Source organism: Ursus americanus, chromosome 3 (assembly GCF_024610735.1).
Source record: "Ursus americanus isolate L20-20 chromosome 3, mUrsAme1.1.p, whole genome shotgun sequence".
In the NCBI taxonomy this organism is placed as follows: Eukaryota; Metazoa; Chordata; class Mammalia; order Carnivora; family Ursidae; genus Ursus; species Ursus americanus.
In genome coordinates, this window is record NC_142129.1 from 48,349,063 (window position 1) to 48,373,851 (window position 24,789).

The 24,789-nt window shown below is 44.9% G+C and overlaps 1 protein-coding gene across 3 annotated transcripts in view; it reads right to left on the minus strand.

Annotated features, from left to right (window-relative positions):
- The window catches only part of SNX10 (sorting nexin 10), a 70,100-nt gene extending 58,217 nt beyond the window's left edge, over positions 1–11,883 (minus strand). For 2 of the 3 annotated variants that reach the window (XM_045792993.2, XM_045792994.2), the window contains exon 1: positions 11,714–11,883. The gene's annotated coding sequence lies outside the window, so the exon portion shown is untranslated. Of the gene's footprint in view, positions 1–4,791; positions 4,887–11,713 lie in introns of all 3 variants that reach the window. The other variant, XM_045792995.2, reaches the window with a different exon arrangement.
- Between the last annotated feature and the right edge of the window lie 12,906 nt (positions 11,884–24,789).

The following is a 24,789-nucleotide window of genomic DNA, read 5'->3' on the forward strand; positions in this document are numbered from 1 at the left end:
CTTAGAAAGCCCATTCCTACTACAGTTATAAAAATATTCTCCTTCGGATTATTCCAGAAACCAATCATCCATAAGCAGTGAAAAGTTATCCTCTATGGTCACGAATTACATCATGGCCGTAAGTGCTATTAGCCGTAATGCACTCACACGGAATTTAAGTTTTTTAAAGTAACTTTTATTTTCTAACGTTCTGCAGTTTCGAAAGCACTGCCCCATGACAGTTGGTGAGGCAGGCAACTTATCCGTCTCATTTTACAGAAGAGGATACCAATATCCAGAGAGGATAAATGACCACCGAAAGCCACACTATGGGGTCCAGACTCAAACCTAGGGCTCCTAAATGCCAGAAACCATGCTCTGCTCTCCCCTATACCGCCTCTCTCAACAAAAGGACAACATCCACATGCATTAAAATATTAAAGGACATCTCCAAAGTCATTTCTAAATAATTTCAAAAAAAAGCGAATAATAACTTTTCTATTCAAAAAGCAGTATTTACTTAAGTGGGTCACGCGGTGATCCAATTAAACAGTGACTCATCCTCAAATGCCCATGCCAATGTTCTCACCAACTGAAAGAATTCCATGTTCTACAGTGCCTCTATAACCTCACAAATTTAACTGAGAAATAAGAGATGTAGAAGCTCCCAAGAGGGGCTCCTGGGTGGCTCAGTCGGTTAAGCGTCTGCCTTCAGCTCAGGTCATGATGACCTCAGGGTCCTGGGATCGAGCCCGGAGTGGGGCTCCTGCTCAGCAAGGAGTCTGCTTCTCCCTCTCCCTCTGTTCCTCACCCTTGCTTGTGCTCTCTCTCGCTGGCTCTGCTCTCTCTCTCTCAAATAAATAAATAAAATCTTAATAAATAAATAAATTAAATTAAAGTTCCCAAGAGTCCATGACTTGTAAGTGGATCAGGACGAGTAAGGCTTCTTATTTTGGGGAAGGGGAGAAAGTGAGGTGTATCCAAATCATGGAGGGTTCTTTTCAAATCTCACATACCCCAGCCTTCCCCACCACCAACCCCTCAACAGCCCTACCCCAGAAGGTCACTGCATGCCCCTTCAAGTGTACTGATGATAGAAAGTTTTTGAAAACCACTGTTTCAGTGGACAGGGTCTATATTTGCACAACCCCTACAAAGCACACTCCTCTGGTTCTCCAACCAACACCTTGTCTCCACTCCTCTGCACACTCATGGTGACTAATTGCCCTACAGGCCAGTTCTGAAACGCCCACCTCAGGCCCTTTGTGCCTCTTGTTCCCTCTGATGTGCCCCCCACCTCCCCACCCAACCCACTATGGTGGCTCCTTCCCACCTTGCAGGTCTTGGTTTCAATGCCACCTCCTGAGGCGCCTGGGTGGCTCAGTTGGTTAAGCGTCTGCCTTCGGCTCAGGTCATGATTCTGGAGTCCCAGGATCGAGCCCCCCATCAGGCTCCCTATGGCAGGGAGTCTGCTTCTCCCTCTCCCTCTGCTCCTTCCCCTGCTCATGCTCTCTCTCTTTCACACACACACATTCTTTCTCAAATAAATAAATAAAATCTTTAAAAAAAATTAGTAATAAATGAATAAATGCCACCTCCTCAGCAGAGCCTCCCCTGACCACCCACTAAAGCAAACTCCCCCAGGAATGCTCTACCATTTTATTTTCTCCTTAGAATTTACCACAGTCTGGGGCGCCTGGGTGGCACAGCAGTTGGGCGTCTGCCTTCGGCTCAGGGCGTGATCCCGGCGTTATGGGATCGAGCCCCACATCAGGCTCCTCCGCTGTGAGCCTGCTTCTTCCTCTCCCACTCCCCCTGCTTGTGTTCCCTCTCTTGCTGGCTGTCTCTATCTCTGTCAAATAAATAAATAAAATCTTTAAAAAAAAAAGAATTTACCACAGTCTGTATTACTTTATCTATTAATCTATTTTGTTGTTTATTATCTGTCCTCTCAAAGGTCCCCCAAGGGCAGGGACCTTGTCCAAATTATTCATGCTTTATAACCCAAGCACTTAGCAGAGCACCTGGCATATAGTAAGTGCCCAATAAATATTGGGTCAATTAAATTTGATTGAATTTGTCCCAACTAATTTTCTCCATGTCTGCATCACCATCAAGTTTCGAAGCAGCCCAAGCACGTGGGCTGGAGGCGGGGCATCAGAACAAGGGCCCTGCCTCTCCTGCCAGCGCTCTTCCTCTCACCCAGGGTTCATCATTCACCTCGGGAGAAAAGAAAGCTTTTAGTCAGCAACAGCCCCGAGGGGAATGTCTTCAGGACCACATGTCTTCCTCTACTGTTTTCTATCTTTCCTCCTGACCTAACTCCACTGGACAGTAAACAGGGAATAACATCAGTTATGCCACTAGTAATCAGAAATAGTAATCAAAGTAAAAACAGCAGATTGCTAACCATGTGCCAGACACCGTGAGGGGCTTGTAACATGAATTATCTCACCTAATCCTCAAGACAGCCAAGTAGCATTACTTCAATTTTACAAATAAGAAACTGTGCCCAAGGTCACGTAGCTAGTAAGTGAAGGAGCCAGGATCCAAAGCCAGGGAACCAGCCCCCCTTACTCACCACACGGTACCCCCTATGCCCAGCATAGCATCCATGCTACATCCTTAGAAATAAATGCTTAAAAGACAGCAAACAATAAATTGAGTTATTAATGTCTCGAATGCTTTAGGGAGGTGAGGGCGGGGCAGAGTTCTGTCTGTATATGAACCTGGGGAAGCCAGCAGCCAAACATCTAGACGTGCCTTTCTCACCCTCAGAAAGGAGTAATACTGAGAGAAGGGTAGTACATTCCCATGACAGACCTCTTTAGTGTCAGGGGCTATAAAGGACCCTCTAAGAATAATAGAGGACAATGGCAATTCAGTTCTATAAGTAATCACTGAGCACCTACTGTGTGATATTCTAGGTCTGGTCCTGGGGAGGGGTATTTTTTGTTAACGGTTAAGTTATACTCTCTGAGTTCTATGACCTAAAGATACCCAGACACAGAAATGAAACAGTTCACTTGTAATGCAAAGCTCACTGTATGTGGGGAAAAAAAAAAAAAAAAAAAAAAAAGCACTGATAACAAGGCTACCGGGAAGAATGGAGAGGGAGAGGCTTCACGGAGAAGGTGGGGCTTGATGAGACCTCGATGCTTGCATTAGGACAAGCACAGAAAACCAGACCAGGTGATTAAGAAGCAGTACCACTTTTGGAGATCTAGGGATCCAGCCCCCCAAGAGCGGAGGAGCTGTGTTGATAGAATATTGCAAGTAAGTAAGTCTCGAAGGGTTCCCATGGGCATCTAGAATGGGAAAGTCCCTGCAGGATAAGAGGAGGAATTTGAACTTCGATCCTGATGGAAGGCAGGGATGAGTGAGTTGCCATGACATGATGGCAATGACTCCTCTGGGGATGGGGTGGAGGAGGGACTGACAGGGAGGGGAACTATAGGCCGGAGGCTTCATCAGGGGTTGCTAGGATGCTCCAGCCAACAGGAGAGATCATGGACCCAAGGTGAGCCGGGGGAGATGGAAAAGTACTTGAAAGTAACAAGAAGCAAAACACAGAGGGTGCTGGGGGCAGTGAAACCATTCTGTAGGATACTAGAACGGTGGGCGCATGTCAGACCTTTGTTAAAACCCATAGCGTGTACAGCACCATGAGTGAACCCTGATGTAAAGTGTGGACTTCGGGTGATCATGGGGGAAGGGAGGCCGGCAGTATATAGGATCTCTCTGTGCTCTCCCCCACGTCCGCTGTGAACCTAAAACTGCTCTTAAGAAAAAAAAAAAGTCTATTTAAAAATATGTATATAATGAGAAAAACTTGGACAAGAGCATGACAGGGAAAAGGGAGTCAAGGATGACTCAGCAGCCAGGTGACTGGAAAAAGACTGGTCACCAGCAGAAAGAAGAAGTCAGAAAGGGGGCGCGTGTTTTCAGAGCTGAGCGAGAAAGATGAGGTCGGGTGGGAACACTGAGGTGACGTAGGACAGCCACACAAAAGCACCTTCCGGCGTTTGGAGAACAGTCACGACTGAGGTAAGAAGAAGGTACAGGTAGGCAAAGTAGAGACAAAAGTGAGCATTACATGTTCCTCTTTCAAACCGAGTGACAAATTCCCTTTCAGGAGGAAAGGGTTGCAACATGCCGGAAATAACAAGCTTCCCATCGAGCTGGCCGCCTCTGTCACAAATTGGTCACTTGTGAGAAGGTCGGTCACTTGTGAGAAAAGCAGCATCGGGAATTGTAATCTACTGGTCCAGTTCAAATCTGCTCAAAGTGCCGTCAGTCTGGACACGAAGGACTGGCGAGGAAGGTGAGGGCCAAGCGAGAAGGGAGATTTCACCCTTGACTCCCACGAAGAGAAGCAGGAAGGCACAGCGAGCGGGAAAGCAGAGGAGCTGTTCCGTGCCAAGCAGCCGAGGCTGTGAATTCCCACTCTGCCCTTCGCCAAGGGCAAGTATTTAACCTTTTTGTGCCTCAGTTTCCTCACCTGTAAAAAGGGGGACACCTGCCTACTTCGTGATCTGCTGCAAAGGTCGAATGAGCCCACGTGGAGGCGTGTGTCTAGGGCTCGCTGTGTCAGCCACTGTCACCGTTCACTACCGGCCGTGCTAGGCTTTTCCCAGGCCTCGGAGGGAAAAAGGCTGGGGTCTCTTCCTCAGGATCACAGAGCACTTGCTCCTTTAAAAAAATGTTCTCTTCAAGTATCTGTTTTGTCAGATGGAATAGTAGTATTGACAGAGGCAGAAACTTTTAGATCTCTATGCTCTGAAACTCAGCCCACGTGGGTGCAACGCATACCTTGGCCATCGTGTGCAGCAAATCATTTCCCCGGGGATGTCCAATGCCTGACCTTGATCCAAGAAGGCGAAGATAAGCCAGATAAAAAGTCCTTTCTAAAGTGGGTGAAATGCCATTAATAAGTGAAAATACATCTTATGATTTATAAATAATAAACATGAGTCTTGAAAAAATAATAAATAGATAAAAATAAACAAATAAATAAAGTGGATAAAATACCGAAGTTATTATTCCTTAAATTATTTGCCAAAGCGCTGACTATAATCCAAGGGCGCTTGACACATGTTTGTTTATAGACTTGGTAAAGTTCTCACAACAGAGGTCACAGTTTTTCAAGGTTTCTCAACTGTCAGGGAAATGAGCTGACTAGAAAAAACCAGCATCCGGTCTGCGCCTCCTTGTAAATCATTGCATTGATTTCCTGGCATAGGAACTCTCATGTGTGTCGAGCAGGAGGTGGCCAGATTCTCAGGGTCTGATCAACCACTGGTGGCTGATAAAAGGCTCCGCGTCTCCTGCTCTGAGATACCAGAACCCAGAACCGTAACACCACCCCGCAACCCAGCCGGGAACCCGGGCTTGCTGCAAGGACAAGCGCCTTCTCCTCTTTCTCCCCTTCTCCCCAGCTCTTCCAAATGCCACTCTACAACAAGGACAGCCGCTGTGTCAGTAAGAAAAGGGAAGAAAATGATCATGTAATAGAAAACTCTTCTTTGCGTGTTTGTATTTCTAATTCCTAAGAAGCACGGGTCCCCAACACACAAAGCACCTTGTTGTGCTCTGCACTTTGAACTGTTTGGGTTTGTAAGTTTGAGGAAGGAACTGGGGAGTAGCCATAGTCATAGAGGGAGAAGCCTGGAGCTCAGAGGAAAATGAGGAGGGAGGGAGGGACGGGGCTCAGAGGCAGAGAGAGGGCCGGTCGGGAGCCCCACGGGCTGACTTCTCCCTAGCCTAGTTGAGGCTACTGGACGAGCCACAAACATGGTGGGGCAGAGGGCTCCCTCGGTGCGTCAGGGCTGACACCAAGGTCAAACAGACAGAGCAGGGGAGACCGCGCTCACTCGCACCCTAGGGAATTCCAGAAAACCTGGGAGGACTTTGCAATCCCCTGGGCCATGGGCTTGTGGCTTCTCACCAAGGTTTATTAGTTCCCTAAGGAACACGAGGCTCCAGATGCCACCTGGGTTAAAAGAGAATGTGCCTTTCTTCCCCAGAACTAATTAAGCAGTCTGATTTTACACCTTAACATCGAAACACCACAGGAACACATCCAAAAGCAAAGCATGAAGGGACATCCACCCCCACTTCGCTTGCACGCCAGAGGTCTCACGTGGCACCCAGGTTCTCTCAGGGAAAGGTGGTACACTGGGACAGAGCCAAACAAGCAGTAGTGGACAGGGTGGATGTGCCTCTCCAGATGCGCCCCCACTTCTTTGAAACTGGTCCCCAAAAGGTCAAGCTCGTGTGATCCCACCCTGACCCTCTGACATCCACCCCACACTCATGGCCCTGCCACCAGTCTCAGCCATTTGCAGGGACCATTCAGTCCACACTGTGGGGCTGGCAAACCAAGGGAATGACAGGTTCCAAGATATGTTCTTAAAAAGATTACTCTGGGGGCACCTGGGTGGCTCAGTCAGTTAAGCATCTGCCTTGGGCTCAGGTCATGATCACAGTCCTGAGATCGAGCCCCCATCAGGCTCCCCTCTCAGTAGGAAGCCTGCTTCTCCCTCTCCTTCTGCCCCTTCCCCCTACTCGTGCTGTCTCTCTCTCTCTCAAATAAATAAATAAAATCTTTAAAAAAAAAAAAAGATTACTCTGGCTTATTTGGGAAACTGGATTGGAGGGGAACAGAGTAGAAAGAGAGACGGGATCAGAAGCTGATTAAGGGGGAGCTGGGCAGGCAGCAGAGCACAGACTGATGGGAAAATCAGCAAAGACCTTGAGCTGGCTCAGGGTGGGATGGAGAAATGGCTCCGGGTGTGGGTGCTAGCCTGGACAAACGGGCGGATGGCAGTCATAATTTCTTCAGATGGGCAAGGGAGGAGGATGGGTTGGGTGAGAGTGGGGAGGAGAGGAGGCATGACCAAGAAGTTCAGGAAGCTTCAGTTTCTGAGGCCACAATCTACACAGACACCTCCGTGGCCCTGTACCGCATTTTGCATTCACAATGCTGTATTCTTTTTCTTCAAGAGGGCCCCCAAATTGCCTAAGTGTTAGGCCCTACAAAACTGGGAAGGAGGTGATCAATAGTATTGGGCAAGTTATTTAAAATGTCTGCGACACATCCAAGGAGTCAGCTTCAATGTGAACTGCATAATCCTGGACCTCGCAAGAGAGCCAGACATCGGTATCCGGGAATTAGTGGTTTAAAGTCACGGAAACGAATAAACATGGCTGGTCCAGTGTTTGTCCCTGCATCTGGATCACGTGGGAATCAAGATACAGATTCCCAGGTCTCATTCCAGACCTACTGAATTAGACTATTTGGAAGTGAGGCCCAGAAATCTGCTTAAACAAGCTTCCCAGGTAATTCTTATGCACAAAAACATTGAAAACCACAGATCTCAGGAGAAAGCGTGGAGAAACAAAAGAGGACCCAGGATGGGCAGAAGAGCTGCCAACTGGAGGGGTCAGTGGGGCTGTGGAAGAACACACAAGGGAACAGATCACTTATCTGGTCATTAATAAAACATTTCTAGATACATATGTGAATTACCTATTAATAGCCTTTGCCCATATTTCTATTGGATTATTTTTCCTATTGATTTCTAAGACTTCATGCCTGTTATATATTTTGTAACTATTTGCTTTCCTCATTTGTCATCTGCCTCTCAACTTTGTTTATGACATCTCTTTTCTTACAGAAGTGTAATGTTTCATAAAGTTAAATCAATATTTTCCTTTATGGTTTTTGAGTTTTATTAAAGTTGGCCAACTCCAATAAATAAATAACTCCAAAGTTATTTTTAAACACTATCTCATCTATGTATATATTTTAATGTCTATAATTTGTTTCTGCCATTTAATCTTTACTCCAAATGGAATGCGTTTTTATGAATGGTAAGAGGCAACTGTCTTCAGCAGACTTCAATTCCTGTCTTCACAAGAGAACCATTTCTGGACTCCCCATCCCTGGTCCTCCAGGATATATTTTGAAATCTGGCTGAACAATACATTTCAAAATGTACTGCCTATCTGTACAAAGCTACTTTTTCCAGGTAAACTTGATCAGTTTGTAAAACTTAAATGAAGCTGCAGGGCGGGCTTCAACTCATCACGATCTCATGACCTTTCAGTCTTGCTTACTCACTGGAGCACCAGCCTTTGGCCAGGAGGTGGCCTTACTTCCTAGTGACTCATACTGCACAGAAATCTCAGACTTCATGGAATTTTGAATTTACAAACCTCTCAGCAACAATGTTCTAACACTACAATTCTGCCAAGAGACCCCATAGCCTCTTTGTGACTCATGCATGTTCTCAATCTTTCCCCATCTTCTCCCTGATTTTTATGCTCCCGGCTCCTACCTTTCCGAGTTGCCGATGCCCATCCTGAATCACAGTAAAGTGGTTCAGTTAATAATGTGACAAGCCAAAGGATGCTGTATTTTAAGCGGCACTTCCAGGAAGCTTTGCTGGCCTCACATACTGCGGCAGCCTCGCAGGAGAGGAGGGAGTCTTTTGGCATCTCATAATTTATTCACCTGGTACCACGTACTCCAAAGGGAGATATGGGAGTGTGATGGAAAGAAGATGAGACCAGGGGACCTGAGTTTTAGCCTCTTTTCTGCTTCTAATGAGCTATGTAGATCAGATGAAGTTATTCTGCCTCTCCACTGGGCCTCCGCTGCCTCAATTGTAAAATGAGATTATTGGAATGGAACGGGCATTTCTAACCTTGCTTTCCACCACAGGTGACCCTTTAAGAATTGGACATAAGCTGTGGATTCTCTCCCCAAGAATAACACACCTTTGCACACAAGTATAAAATCAGATCTTTTCAGGGGGTTCACAGATCCCCTAAAGCCTATCTGTGTATTCCTAAGACCAAGATCACTGACATCTATCACATCACAAGCTATTAAAAAGAACAGAGAATACAACAAATATACACAGAATCACAAAACCTTAAGCAAAGTTGCGTCATTTCCAGAACTGAGAGCATCTCCCCTGCAGATACTAGGAAGAGGGAGTAGTAATTTAGGGAAAAATAAATGAAAGTGCCAATAAGACTTGCCCGTGATTGAGGCCTGCTGGCCCAGCCCTTTACCTACACTCACAGGGGACTGGGTGAGACCTCCCATTCCAGAGCCAGGCTGCCCAGTTCAAATTCTGGCTCCATCATTTATTGGTTGTCTGCCCCGGGCTCTGTGCCAGTTTCCTCATCTATAACAAAAAAGGGAGGGTAAGGGGGTAGAAATCGTACGATCCCAAGGACTGTTAATAATATACAAAGGGTATTTGAAACAGGGCCTGGCCTACAGTAAGCCCTAAATGATTATCAGCTATTACAGAAGGGTGGAACACATTTGCTGAGTGGTTAGAATCCTGAGCTGTGAAGTTTCGGGAAGTCTTAAATACCTCGAGGCCTTAGTTTCCCCAGATGTAACTAGGATCTGCTTCATCGGTGTGTCGTGGGGATTAACGAGACTGTCACATAAAAACTCTCTCACAGGGGCGCCTGGGTGGCACAGCGGTTAAGCGTCTGCCTTCGGCTCAGGGCGTGATCCTGGAGTTAGGGGATCGAGCCCCACATCAGGCTCCTCTGCTGTGAGCCTGCTTCTTCCTCTCCCACTCCCCCTGCTTGTGTTCCCTCTCTCGTTGGCTGTCTCTATCTCTGTCGAATAAATACATAAAATCTTTAAAAAAAAAAAAAAAAAACAATGCCTAGCACATAGTTAAGTGCTCAGTAAACGTCAGCTATTGCTATTAACAATTCTGGGAGAGAAGGATTATCGCTACCTTTTTTTTAGATTTCCGAATAAAGGGTAAGTTGGACAGTGTGTCCTGCCGACAGTACCCCAGCTAGCAAGTGACTGTGTCAAGACTTCAATTCTCATAAGTCTGAAACCAGAATTTGTAACCACTACCCTCCCTCTATCTCTTATTTGAACAGGGCTAAGACAGCATAAATGCTGATTCATACCCACTACGTTACCAAGAGAAAGAAAGAGGTAGGTGGTAATAGTCTAAAATTTGGGGTATTCTCCACGGAGGTCAACCCTGACTTTGGCAAAAAGCCCCTTTCTGCCACTCTTAGAAATGAAAGACTACAGAGGCTGGACCCTGGTCTCAACCAGTTCTAAGCCTTTCGCAAGCGGTTGTTAAACCACAGCAATGACATCGAAAGAGGAAAAAAGAAGCCATTTCCCATAATAGCTTAACTAACAAAGTGAACCTTTAAAATGAAAGTAGAGATCCTAAGGCTGAAAAAAGATATCAAGAGTGCTCCGAAGCCACGTAAAAAACTGCGGTCTGGAACACAAACGTCAGTCTTTAATGAACACACTTGTATTTAGAAAAGGACAGTTTATATCTATTTTTTGGATATCAAGCTCCAGGAGGCTTTCCCCTAAGTAAAATAAGAGGAAGTTCTCACCACAACCCACAGTGGCGGGGACAGAAGTGGAGTGCCAGTCAAGAGACCCCTGGCGAGGCGCAGTGTCACCTGGGCAGGTCCCCACTCTTTCGACACCAGTTTCCTCACCATTGCAACGGTATGGTCGGCACCGAGAATTTTTGAAACGGGCCGGCAGAAGAAACAGGATGGTCAGTTAAAAAAATATTAAGTCGGTGCTAATCACGTTGCTTCACATCTTCATATACTGACTTCTAAATGTATTTTATTTGTGTACCTTTACCCAAAACAACCCCAGTAGTCAATCTTAAATCTACCACTGCTTAGAACAAAAGAGGCCTGAGGGACAGCGCCCCCCGCCGGAAGTCCTCACCAGGCTTACCCAGTACCCCCTTCTGGGACTGAGGTCGGTTCTCACTGGCTCTCTCCGGCATCCACCTTACCCCGAGGCGGCGCTCAGCCCGGGGGGAGGACCGCGACTTCGGCATTCCAAGCCCGCCCCCGCCCCCCGAGGGTGGGAGTCAGAAGCCCCCTGGAATCTAGGCCTGGTTCTGCTTCCATCTGGCCGAAGGGCTCCCCTCCCCGGGCCTTAGTTTCCCCGTCCTTAAAATGAAAGGTTTGAAGGAGATCACGTGAAAGCCTCGTTCCTGCTCTAAATTTCTAATTCCATCATTCTTACAAGTCAACGTGTCTTGCAGAAATAGACGCCCTTCCTCTCCAGCAGGACAGGTTGCCCTGCGTCCCCGCGCCCGCTCTCCTCCATAGCCCGTGTCATCTCACAGAAGTATGATGCATCGGAACTGAAAACAGGCTGTTGCTTTCCCGTGGCCCCAAACCTGGTCATCGTCACCAGTCAACGTGGATTTTCTCTCGGGCCTCTTTCCTCAATCCCGCAACCCCACGAAAACCCCTGCCTACCCTTCCCAATTTCTAAACTCCAAGCTACCCCTTTCGTGGGTTAAAAATAAATAAATACATAAATACATACCCACCCAGACCCGGCCTGGTGTAAGGTGCCACAGCACTTTTTCAGGCATCAGGATTCCACCTCCGCCCCACCCTCTCCCCGGGGTGTCTCTTTAGCCGCGAACCCCTGGATCGGTCCGTAATACTCCCCATGCCCTCCCCCCTCAAGCGGGACGACGTTTCTTCTCCCCTGCACATCCCGGCTGGGAAGGTGGCAGCTCCCGGCTCCAATCCTGGGAGAGCCAAGCTCTTCCCGGCCGCAGGCAGCGGCACCTGGGGGTCCTCTGGAAAGAAAAGGGCGGCCGGCTCGCCCTCGGCCGCAGTCCCCACCCCGGCGGCGCGGGCAGGCCTCCCCCGCAGGGCTCCTGTCACTTACGGACGGCTCCTCCGGGCAGGGCCAAGCCGGCGGGCTGGCAGGCGGCGGAGTTTGCTGACTCAAAGGCACGGCGGCGGCGGCGGCGAGCGCCCAGGAGCGCACCCGAGCGCAGCCCCGCGCGCCCCGCGCACGTAGCGGCCCCGCGCCCGCGCTCAGCGCCCGCAGACCTCGTGGGGCCGGCCGGCCTCCCGCTTCCGCCGCCCGGGCAGCCACCGCACCGCCCAGTCCAGGTGCGGCCCCGCGCCGCCCGCGAGCCCCGCCCTCCCGCCCGAGGAAGATGAGGCGCACCCTCGGCCCGCGGGGCTGCAGCGAACGGTGCAGCCGCCGGGGGGCGCCCAGGCGCCCCGGAGCCCCGATCCCGCCTTCCGCGTCTGCCAAATCCGGCTGAGGGGGAATAGCGGCGCTTGCCCAGGACGCTAAAACTGAAGGTATGCAAGGGGCACCCTCTGGAATCACCACTTAAAAGCCACCTGGAGTTTGCTCATCCCGTCCCCTTAGTGAGAGGGAGGATCGATGAACGGGGAGAGAAATGGCTAGATAATGGGATCAACAAGAAAGGTTGAATGTTAATGGTAGAATCTAGAAGGTGGACATCTGACTGTAAAGTTCTTTCAACTTTGCTGTATATTTGAATTTTTCATAATAAAACTTCTAGGGAAAAGAAATGAGATCTGCCAAGGGGCCTGAATCAGGGAACCATTTCCCAAATGGCCCCTTGGCCTGAGTGTGACCCACCTGTTTGCATGGAAAACCCCCAAGAGCCACTTAAAGAGCTCCTGGATGCCTACAGGCCAGAATAATAACGTAGCTTTATGCTTCATTTTTCAAGCACGAATAGACAACCGGCTGCAGATTATCATTCTGGGCCATTCCAGGCCCACCTGAAAATGTGCATATCTCTCTTCCATACCTAAACTGACTTTGCGTAACAAAACCTCTAGATCTACGAAGGAGTGTCTTAAGGTCTTGGATCCTGAACTTGCAGCACTGCATCTTGAAGCACTGGTGTTAAAACAAACAAAATTTAACAGTAAATTTAAAGATCTTATTGGCTTTATTCACCAATTCCGGAATCTGGCAGCATCCCAACTAGCAGATAGAAAGTAGCTCTGAGGAGCTAAACGATATGGAAGATTTTATAGGCAGAAGGGAGGAGGAGAAGTTAGAGGAACAAAAAGCAGGTTGGTTGTGGCCAGGTTATTTTCCTTCAGGGTTTAGCCAGGCCCTATCGGGCAGATACCCTAGCCAGTGCTGACCAGGTTCTTCCTGACGGACTGGTTTAAGATCCCATTTCTGGGAGACACCAACACTGTAAGGAAGTCTTAGTTTGGTGATGTGGGGGTTAGCATAACTGACTCCATTTAGGGCCTGTTGTCTTGTTTTTAACATTGCTATTTAATTTCTTAAAATTGTACCCAAGACATAATACAACGTGAATGTAAACACTGTCGCTTTTGAAAATAAAATTAAAGTGTATTTTTCAAATTCTTGTTCCTTTGCTCCACAAAGAAAAGCATTGACTGGAAAACAAAATGGAGCGTATGTCTAAGATCCCAAGAGATTCTGGAAAATTAAAATCTTTCTGAATGTATTATTGTCAAAGCACAACTTTACAACTGTAGACAGAGTAACAAAAAAAACCTTTGGAGAGTCTGTAGGAGGTCATTTAAATATCTGTTAGAATTATGACCCTAGCAGAGAGGAAGAATATGAAAAGAATTCAGAATAGAATGAAGCAATGATGGAGTATTTTAATCCTCTCCATGGGTATAGCCGCTGGATAGTGTTACTGGCCTAAGAATTGTAATGTGCAGCCTGAATCCCAAGGTTGGAGCTCAGTGACCACCACCTTTTTAGGTTCTGACTTTGTTATACCATCAGTGGGCAGGTAAAAAACTAGGACTTTCTGGTGCTTAAGAAATCCTAGCCATCTAAGAAAATCTCCTACGATTGCTTTTAAGAAGAAACTCTTTTAACTGCCAAATCCTACCGTGACAGTGGCTGCTAGGATCTGGTTCACTGAGTTTAAACCCTAGCTTTCCCACCTTTCATTATATGATCTTAGGAAAATAACTCATTTTCCCATATGAAAAAGAAGGATGGTAAGAATAGCACCAGCCACATAGGGTTGTTGTGGGGATTAAGTGAAATAATCTAGCTACGGGGCACCTGGCCAGCTCAGTCGGCAGAGCATGTGACTCTTGAACTTGGGGTCGTGAGTTTGAACCCCTTGTTGGGTGTAGAGATTACTTTAGAAAAAGGTAAAAGATTTCAAAAAAAAATATTTTTAATCAGGTAAAGTTCTAGGAACTGTGCTGGGTCCATAATAAGTGCTCAATAAGTATATCTATTATGATAAACTATTATAATTTTATTATAACTGTTATTATAATTTGATCCTCTTCTCTAATCTCTCCCAGCTCCAAGCTATCCTTAGTAGACATATTAAGGAAAGCCCCCTCCAGGACCCTGCCTCTAGCTCAAAAGTCAGTAAGAACACACTGAGTTCTTCCTCCATCCCTTGGGAAGATTGCAAAATCCACAGACAGGAAGCTGCCTGGACCCATTGTTCAGAAATTATAATTTCTGAATTATAGCTGTTACTATACAGAACATTACATTAAAAACTCTTTATCTTTAAATTTACATAAATGGTCCTGCCTTCTTGAGAAACATTGTCATGGTAGATATAATGTACAGAAGATGAATTTTCTCACTCATCGAACAATAGGGATGTGAGCAAAAAAATTAAACAAATTGTAAATAATTTGGATTTTGATTTCTGATCTTATAATCATCTTTTTTGAATAGTTTGAGGACAGATTAACATGAAGGAAAATAACCACTCCTGACCATTAATCTAACATGTTTTTTTCAAAATACCTCTCTTATGCACCTCCTGCCAAACAGTGACTAAAGAAAACTTTTGAGCCTGATTACCTATTTGTAAGATGAAGGCGTTCAGACTTCTCATCCATCTACCCACCACTCCATCTTCCTTATTTTTGTTAGCGGACTACCTTTCTCTCAGTTAAAGGCCACAATCCTACTAACTTAGGCACTGCTTTTGACCTGCTCACTTCCCGAATCCACACAGATCCAAGTCCCATGCATTTCACTGTGTTCAGATCTTGCTGTTTCCTCACCTTCTGCTTTCCATACTCCTGTCCAGCTCTCCACTCTCTCAGAATCCTACTCTTTACTGTGGTCAAAGTTAGTGGTTTGCAAATGTTTTTAGCAAGGAATCCTTTTTTAAAAAAGAACGCCCTTTATAAAACCGAGATAAACAGTATTGCATTACTATACATTTCTTTGGAAACTTTGATTTTGTAACATTTGTATATCATAAAGAAATCCAAGACCACCAGAAGCTGCTTTGTGGAACACAAACATTTGAAATCAGGGATTTGTGAATGATTATTGGACTCTCCTATCAGGATCAACATCCAATTTATTTCTGTATTTGATTGCTCAACATTGAAAAAAATCCTAATCGACTCAGAGAGGTGTTTGTAAATAATCACAGTTTATAAACAATTCAAGATTTTCTTCAATCTAAACTATTCAGAAGTGTGAACGAGGAATAATAGAAATTTTTGTTTCAAAGTGAAGCACTAAGCATAACACATCCTTGTGTTTTATTGCAAATAGAAAATGCAGGGCTGGGGGCTCCTGGCTGGCTCGGTCAGAAGAACATGCCACTCTTTGATCTCTGGGTTGTGAGTTCGAGCCCTACATTGGGTATAGAGATTACTAAAAATAAATAAACAAATAAACTTTAAGGGGGGGGGGAGAAAAGATAATGCAGGTCAGAAGACCAGTATTTACAGTAGATGCTAACATACATATAATGGGAATTATCACCACACGACATGCTGGTTTTCCAAGCAATTCTGCAACACAGATGGGTGTCCTATGATTCAATTCAGTGCTGACACTATCTCCCTGGAGTTAGTGTCAGGTCCCATAGGTTAAGTGTTCAGTCCCCTAAGACTGCCTGCACTAAAGATGCCAGTTGCAAATTCCAAGTTGTCACCTGTACCGATGGTTCCTGACTTACCATGGTTCAATTTAGGATTTTTTGACTTAACAATGGTGTGAAAGTAATATATCTTCACTAGAAACTGTATTTCAGATCTTGAATTTTGATCTTCTCCCAGGCTGTGATATGTGGGATGATCTTTTCTTGTGACACTGGTCCTTCTCCCCTTCCTAAAGGCTAGGAAGTGGAGGGGAAAGTTCCGAGCTTCTAAGCATGATTTGGTCTTTCTGGTGACCAGCCTCCCTCTTGAAGCTATCCAGGAGCCCACCCAGAGTTGCCTCATTAGAACAAAAGACACTGCAAAGGATCTTGGAAATTCCAAGAGATTTAGGAGGTCAGTGTCATGAATCAAGGTCAAAACCAAATATTAGAACAAAAGATCTCCCAATGTTCTTATCGCTTAGGAAATTACAAGGATCTTAGGAGCCTTACACCAGGACCCTGGGGCAGGTATAGATATAGATAATTTTTTTGTGTTACTTCACAACAACCAACAGAAGCACACACCAAGCAGAGAGGTGGGTACCTTGCCTAGTATTCCACGAGAGCCACCCATGGATGTATGCTGCAGTGATGTTCCGTCCTTCTGCTCTAGCAAAATAGCTAACACCTGCATTCCCTAAAAAGGAAAGAACCAAAGAAAGCTTTGCATTATTACGGACTTTATTTTATTTTTTATTTATTTATTTTTTAAAGATTGTATTTATTTACTAGAGAGAGAGAGCGCAAGCATCAAGGAGGGGCAGAGGGAGAGGGAGAAGCAGACTCCCCACTGAGCAGGGAGACTGACATAGGGCTCGATCCCAGAACCCCAGGATCATGACCTGAGCCGAAGGCAGATGCTTAGCCACCTGAGCCACCCAGGCGCCCCAAGAATTCCATTTTAAAAGCACTGGTTTAACTAGCAGATTTTTACAAACTAAAAATAATAAATTGGTTGGTTAGAACAGACCAAAAACAAGCAACAAAACTTAGTATTACTGAGCATATCTTGAACATAAGTCCAGTCCTAAGACATCTAACTTCTAGGCCTTTGATACAAATTGCAGTATTGTGTAATTCGCACCAACAGTCAACCAAAGAGTAAGAGAACAACGGAGAAGCCACCCTCTTGGATGGAGCAGCTCGGCAGAGTTTCCTGCTCTGCAAATGCCGCAGCCTTTACGTGGCACTGGTTCTAGATTGTGGGTGCATTACAGCTGATAGCCATGTGGAGGCAGTAGAGCGCAGTGGTTACGGCGCCAGAGCCAAAAACTGCTCTAATCCCAAATCGTACTTAGCAGCCATGTGACCTGGCAAATCACTCCAAGTCTCAATTTTCTTATCTATAACATAGTATCTACCCAAGGGTTGGAATTAAGAAATAATATATATAAATGACTTAGCCCGATACTGCAACAGAGTAAAAGCAAGCATCATAAGCATTACTTAGATATTATTGCTTCTAAAGCATAGCTCAACCTTCCTACATAAATGGTTGCCTACTATCTAAATCTCATCCTGATAACTCTTGCAGAAGAGGATACACTTACACTCATGTATACAATTTTCTGTGAATGGACATACACACGCCTACATTTTTAAAGATAAGCAGTCTGGGGCGCCTGGGTGGCACAGCAGTTAAGCGTCTGCCTTCGGCTCAGGGCGTGATCCCGGGCGTTATGGGATCGAGCCCCACATCAGGCTCCTCTGCTATGAGCCAGCTTCTTTCTCTCCCACTCCCCCTGTTTGTGTTCCCTCTCTCGCTGGCTGTCTCTAACTCTGTCAAATAAATAAAATCTTTAAAATAAATAAATAAATAAAAAATAAAGATAAGCGGTCTGTGTATATGTATGAAATATCTCTGAAAGGATACACTTTGGTGAGGAGAAAGAGAGAGTTGGGGCAAAAGTGGGAGGAAGATTTCTTTTCCCTCTATATTCTTCTGAATCTTTCAAATATTAAAGAGCACATTCAAAAATATGTAAACAAAGTAAGAGGCAAGCACTACAGACGTGAACAGACGGTTCGACAAAAGAAATTCCAATAGCTGATAAACCATAAAAGGAGAATCCATTTTCAACAGTTAGCTTAGTTTAAAAATTGTAATTGAGAGTATTACATGTTGACCATAGATATTTTCATGCTCTGCTCATGAGAGTGTAAATTGGGAAAATGATTCCAGAGAGCGATTTGGCCGTGTCCTGTCAAGTCGGGCATACCTTATAGGCCAGCAATACCACTTCTCAGCATCTCTCCTACAGAACCCTTACTCCTGTGATTGAGAGTATGTTCCATGCAAGGATGGGCATTATAGCATTGCTGGTAACAGCAAAAAACTGGAAGCAAGTTCAAAGTCTCCCAATAAGGGAATGTTTATATCATCTGTGGTTACATGCATAACAATGTCTGTATACATTGACATGGAAACATCTTCAAGACATACTAAGTGAAAAAAGAAAAGTGGAAAATAATATAGTATCCTACTATTTTTATAAGTTTTAAGCTTATAAAACTTGTTCTGTTGGGGTGTGTGTGTGTATGTGTGTGTGTGTGTGTGTGTGTGTGTGTGTGTGTGTAAATAGACGGTCTAGGAGAATTTTAAACATTTATAGAGGTTTCCTCTGGGGAAAAGAATGACCCAACACTGCCGCAAGCCCTTTGTGAGAATTTGTTAAAAGCTCTCTTTCATCTGGACACTTTACGGCCATCTGCTGCAAAATTGTCATTTAAAATATGTGAAAACTTACTACCCCATGAAGAGTGCCCCCTAGGGTTGTTCGAGGGTACAACCCGCATAATCCTGCGTGTGGCCCTGAGTTCTCTACAAAATAAGTTAACAGTTAACCTGGCCACATAGATAAACATCGGGTAGTGTTCAATGTGTTAAAATTTAGCATGTAACACACTTCAGTGTGTGAAGGTAGCTAAGTGGCACTGTGGGTTATGTCATTGCCAACATCAGAGACTCACTGCTTCCGGGGCGCCTGGGTGGCCCAGTCAGTTAAGCGGCTGCCTTTGGCTCAGGTCATGATCTTGGGGTCCTGGGATCGAGCCCCCACGTTGGGCTTCTCTCTCTCAAATAAATAAATCTTAAAAAAAAAAAGAGAGAGAGAGAGAGAGACTTAATGCTTCAAAGTGCAGGGAGGATTTGAGCAGCAGCAACTTTGGGTATCAGACCAGACAAATTAATTACCTCTCAAATCCTTCCTTTTAGATGATAGGTGTGTAATAAATCCTGCATAACAAGGTATCATTTCTCAGTAGCACCAAGTGTCCATTTTCTTGCTTCTCTTTATATTTCAAACCATGTTTTCGCGGCACCAGGAATTGGTGTGATATTTGCAGCAATCGCTCATGGCAACTTAGAATGTTTTTGCAATATTAAGCAATTCGAACTGCTTTGTGGGTTTAGGTAGACAAAGGTAAAATGTGATATTGATTATTTATAGTAACAATTAAATTGGCATTGAACATTAAAATTGCGAAGAATTTTTTGTATGAAAATATTAAAATTTTAATTAATTTTCAAAAAAATCAAATCAAAAAGCATTGTGTTTAAATTTTAATTAACAAATTTTATGTCTAGTATGTACACTTTATTTTTGCTTTTTTGGTTTCTCATATGTGTTTTTTGCTTTTGGGTTTGTTTGGGGTTTTTTTGCCCATGGCTCTGTGGGTCAGGAATTCAAGTAGGACACAGCGAGGTGGCCCTTCTTCCATGTGTGTTGCCTGGAGCCATTCACTTGGTCGTATTTGGCTGGTGACTTGCCTGGTGTCTCTCACATGTCAGTCTCAAGTCACTTAGCCTCTTTAGGCTGGTTCCCTTTCTTCCAGTCTCAGGTCTCCCTGTTGCCAGCAGCCCATGTGGGGCCCAGGGAGTCCGCTTGGGCCCATTTCCAGGAGAAACCATGGAGTCTCCCAGGAAGAAGTGTCTTTGATGTATGGCAAGCAGAGCATTGGCAGGCAATGTGCATCTCTGGCCATTCCTGCCACTGATTCCACCAGCCTCTCAAGCTCTATTTTTGCTTTTTAATTTTAACAGGTGATAGTGAATGTTTTGGAAGGAAAAAGAACTTTTGGAAAACACCCGAAACTTTCTATTCAAATTTTGGTCATTTTGACTATGATTACCTTTTTTGTCTGTTGGTTTGGTTTTTTGTTTTTTGTTTTGTTTTTCTTTTTTTTTATTTTTTTGACTATAGTTACATCTTTTTTTTAATTCTTTAGATCGTTACTGTCTATAGAAGACAAATTATGTGACAAATCTTCACTATAGTAATTAAATTAATGCTTTAGCAAAAATAAAGCAAAATAACTTTATGGGATAAATATGTAATAGTTTATGAATTGTGAATGTTTATTTTATCCCTCATACAAACATCACCAGTCCGTCAACAGAACAATAGACATGCCCAATAATAATTAAATTTAGTCCTCTTGGATATTTTATCAAACATCAGTCACATAAAAACATGACTATGAACATATTTTTCCATTTTGACATTATAAAGGTAGATCTGTCAAAGTAGAAGAATTATATACCATTTAACAGTTTTTTAGCTTGATTTATAACTTGTAAATATTTAGACGTACACTATGTATATCTCCATTATACACTTGGCCTGGGACCTATAAATGTTAGGGGCACATTTAAGAAAAAACATATATATTTACATTGTGATCGATTTTGGAAAATCCTTTGCTATAATGTAGTAAAACTGAACATACACATACCATATGGCCTAGTAAATGCACTCCTGGCTATATGCTCAACGTCAGTGCACATATATGTTCACTAAATATGAATAGGGATGCTCCTAGCGGCACTATTGGTAATATCCCCAAACTGTCAACAACCAAATGACCATCAACATCAGGAGAGGTAAACTGCAGCGTATTCATACAATACCGACAGCGAATGCGCCCCTTGCTATGCACGGTGACGAGAGTGACTCTCCCAGCATAATGTTCCGTGAAAGAAGCCAAATACGAAAGAGTCTATAAAGCAGTGGGGAGTTGTGACCGGAAGGGACACGACATAACAGTCTATTTCTTGATCTGGCTGGTGTGCACACAGGTGCAGGTGCAGAATGGACGTAGGCAAGGAGACAAAGGGTGTGATGTGATTCCCCTCGCACATCTCGCGGCCGAGCCTCTGCCCAGCCAAGACTGTTTCATATAATCTCCCTCCTATAAGCTCTTCATACTCCCTATTAAGCTTCTTCCTGGGATTCCGTCTTGGGGATGGGAGACTGCTGGCTCCTAGTGAAGCGCTTTGGTAGCTCTCCAGGACTAGGTCCCCAGGGAGGATCACATGCCACCCAACGCTCCACTGGGTGAGATGTCTTCCCCTTACATCCTATCGCACCCCAGAAACACCGCTGAAGTCGAGTCTCTGGTTTTGCTGGACCTGACAATGGTCCCAGCCTCCCCTTCATGAGAGTCTGTTTTCATGACTTCAGTGTTTGGCAATTTTCTTTTCACTGCCTCTCAAGTGTTCTGATAAGCATCATTGGAAGATACTGATGGAGCGTCAAGAATCTCCCTGCTCAACGTTTACATAAGCATGAATTACAACTGTAAGAATTTAAGCAGTAGGACTTCCATGAAGGTCTTCATTCACCGCAGGTAGACTTTGCCCTGGGCAAACACAGCCTGGCTTTACAGCCCTGTGAAGCATGCTTGAGCCAACAATGAACGATTTTATTTGGTTGAATCCATCAAAGTGGAATAAATGGCTTTTGTGAGCAAACGTTCTGTCATCCCAACTAGATGTGACTATTGCAGTAATTCCTACACAATGATGCATTTTTTTTCTCACTGAATATACCCTATATGCAGCTTCCCGGATGCCACCACGCCCCCCTGCTCTCTTGACCCAGGGACACAAATGATAACCTACTAAGATCATGGTGGCATCACTATCATTATTACTGAAAGCGGAAGCAAGAACAGCGTCCTGGAGCAGATCAAAAGGAAAAGGATGGAGGATGGAGCCAGGCTCAGGGATGGGGTGGGTTAGAGTGTAGTGCATTTTGTGTATAGGACTCACTCCTTTTTTAAAAAGAAAGCTCAAATTTAATGGTTTGCTATTTTGTGTGCATGAAAGCACGTTATGTCAAAACATCAGTTTCAACTAGTTTGCGTCAAGATTATTTTGTCAACAAGGTCACATACCCTAATAAGAACCTGATTCTTATTTTTTTTTAAATATATTCTGATAGCTTTTAAATCTTACACCTTCCTCTTCCTCTTGCATCCCACGTCTTGGCAAGCTGATAGGAAAGTGTGGTGCTTCTGCCTTTGGCACCGGCAGGAAGTTCAAACACACACACAGAATCCTTACATGGCTTTACCCCAAACACAGTACAAATACCCTCAAGCCAGCCCCTTTTCCCTACACTCTCTCACCGTTCTGAGACCTGTGCAGGAGACATCCTACTCTCCCCAATGAGTAGTAAACCTTTTCATGCCCTTTTGGGGTATGTGTGCCATAATCAGCTCGACACCCCAACCAAATGCTTAGGTAATTAATGTGGACAGATGTGCTACAGACGCATGAGGGTTTAAAATAACCACCGATGAAGCCCGAATGAGCCCCATCTGTGAGTATAAAAAATGGTAATACACCTACATTAATGCCCAAATCATAATGCTTTGAGTGGTCACCTACTCGAGAGCAGAGCTTCAGCTCCTCTCTTCCCAGAGCCCTCCCCTCCTTGCCTTTGGAAGCCCCCAAACAGGTCCTCATGTGCAGCTGTACACCTGCCAGCCTTCATCTCCACCTGGGATCACCAATTCTTTCTCTCCCGCTGCAACAACTTCAGGCTGCTGTCCACTGTCCCGAGGTTCCTTCAAGGGGGTTCCCATTCGTTGCTGTGGTAGAGGCAAACTGGAAGACAAGCTTTGTCTTCTCATGTGAGCTTCAGCCCTGACCCAGTCCGGATGTTCTCCCGCTGCTCTCCAGCGCACGAGACAGAGGACCCCAATGAATGCACCTGCTGCTATGTCACTGCATGGGAGAAGGCCCTTTCCTTACTGCCAGCAGGCCTGGAGGAGCGTTTCAGGAACTCAGACAACTTGACAGCTTCGGAATGGTTTCCCGCGAGCCCTCAACCCCCCCACCCTCCCACCCCCGTTTCCTCTCCATGCCCTGGCTGGCACTATCACTATTTGACAGACCTTCCCCCAGCAGCACCTGGTCTCTGTCTCCATGGCAACAGGCAGGCCTGAAGGAGCACTCTCTCCAGCTTCCCTCCAGAGGACAAAATTAGGGTGCTCATACGTAAGTTCACTATGGAAACAAAGACAATTAGATCAAGAGAAAATGGGGTAAATGAAGGAGCGATTAATTTGAACAATGACCAAGATGAAGTCAACAAATGTAAGAGAAAATATGTAAGGATGGAAGGAAGTTCGTGATATAGCATCTAGTGAAAAAAGACAGGTTATAAAAGGTATATAAATTATACTTTCATATTTGTTTTCTTAAAGGAGGCACATATAGGTAGGTATAAAGTTTTTTTTTTCCAGAACTGACCCATTTCTATATTTTGTCTATGAAAATAAATTAGACTCTACATTCTACTGCACTGGGTCAGTGGGAAAGTCTATTTCAGGCATTAGGTTGCTTAATGCCCTTCCCCACAACACAACACCTGCCTCCAGGAGAGGCTAAAAAGGAACCAGAGATCTTATCTCAAAGCTAAATATTTAAAGAAGCTTCAGGTCTTCAGTCTCCACTGGTTCCCACTGAGATGCCCATTGTCCGAACTCTTGTGGTCCCTTCATGTTACTTCTATGCCACGGGAATTTGATGAAGCTCTCTGGAAAAGACATTGTCTGTGCTTAGGATGTTAAAAGAGACAAATAAATGCACAATATCCATTAAAGGGAAAAAATTATAAATCCAAAATAGGCAGAAGAGAAACGAGAATAATTAGGTATACAAAAGTATCAACTGAAGGTCTTAGGAAGGAAAACTGTAATCAATGAAGTTTAAAACTCAACATAGGAGATAAACTCTAGGCGGGACACAGGTGAAGAGAGGATTACTAAACTGGAAAACATAATATCAGCATTTGCCCAGAAGGCATCCCAGAGACAGTTAAGGGATGTGGAAAATGGATCACAAGACTCCAAAACCCACACAAGTGTTGCTCCAGAAGAAGTCACTGGATTGAATGGTGGAGAAGCCATGTTTCAGGCAATGACAACTGGAAATTATCCAGCATTGTTGAAAGGCATGATTCTTCAGATAGAAATTGTACTTTAAAATACAAGAAGGAAAAATAAAACTAAGTCTAGACTTATGAAAGCGATACTGCAGAACATCAGGGATAAAAGAAAATCTGTGAAGCTACCAGAGAGAAGACGCAGATTGCAGGAATGATCCCTATGGCCCTAGGCTTCTCAGCGGCAGCAACAGATACTGGAAATGCTCAGTGAGAGCAGCCGACAACCTAAACTTTTCTATTCAGCGAAGCAGTCATTCAAGAGTAAAATCAAAATTTGAGGCACACAAAGAGAACTTACTACCCCAAAACAAAAATATCGGGGCTCCTGAGGCAACCCCAGGTTGCTGAGAAAGCGCACTGGTTCTGAAAACAGTTGCCATAACTCAGCGTCCCAGGGGCCGGCATTCTTGTATACCGTCTTACTGTCCTTCGACGTCCTTGCTGTGAGTGTGGTCAAGGTACGTGAATGTCAAAGAGGGGGAGAGATCGGTATTCCCTGTTACATGTTCCTTTGCCTCTGTAATAACTCCTCTGCTTGACATCTTTGGAGAATAAAGTGTTACACATTTTCCAGATGAGATGGAGTGAGGAAGTATAACACCCCTCTCACCTAGAGGATTCTGGCCAGCCCAGTGGTCTGCAACAAAGCTCCACGGTTATTATAAGGGATGTACAAGCCTCAATCCTAAAGACCCTGAGCACTCAGTTGGACCCCTTTTCCTTTTATTTACTGCAATTCTTGAGTAAATGGTAGCCCAGAAGACAGAAGGGCAGGAAATGTTAGAGGTAGACAGGACGACACCAGAAAGGAGGGA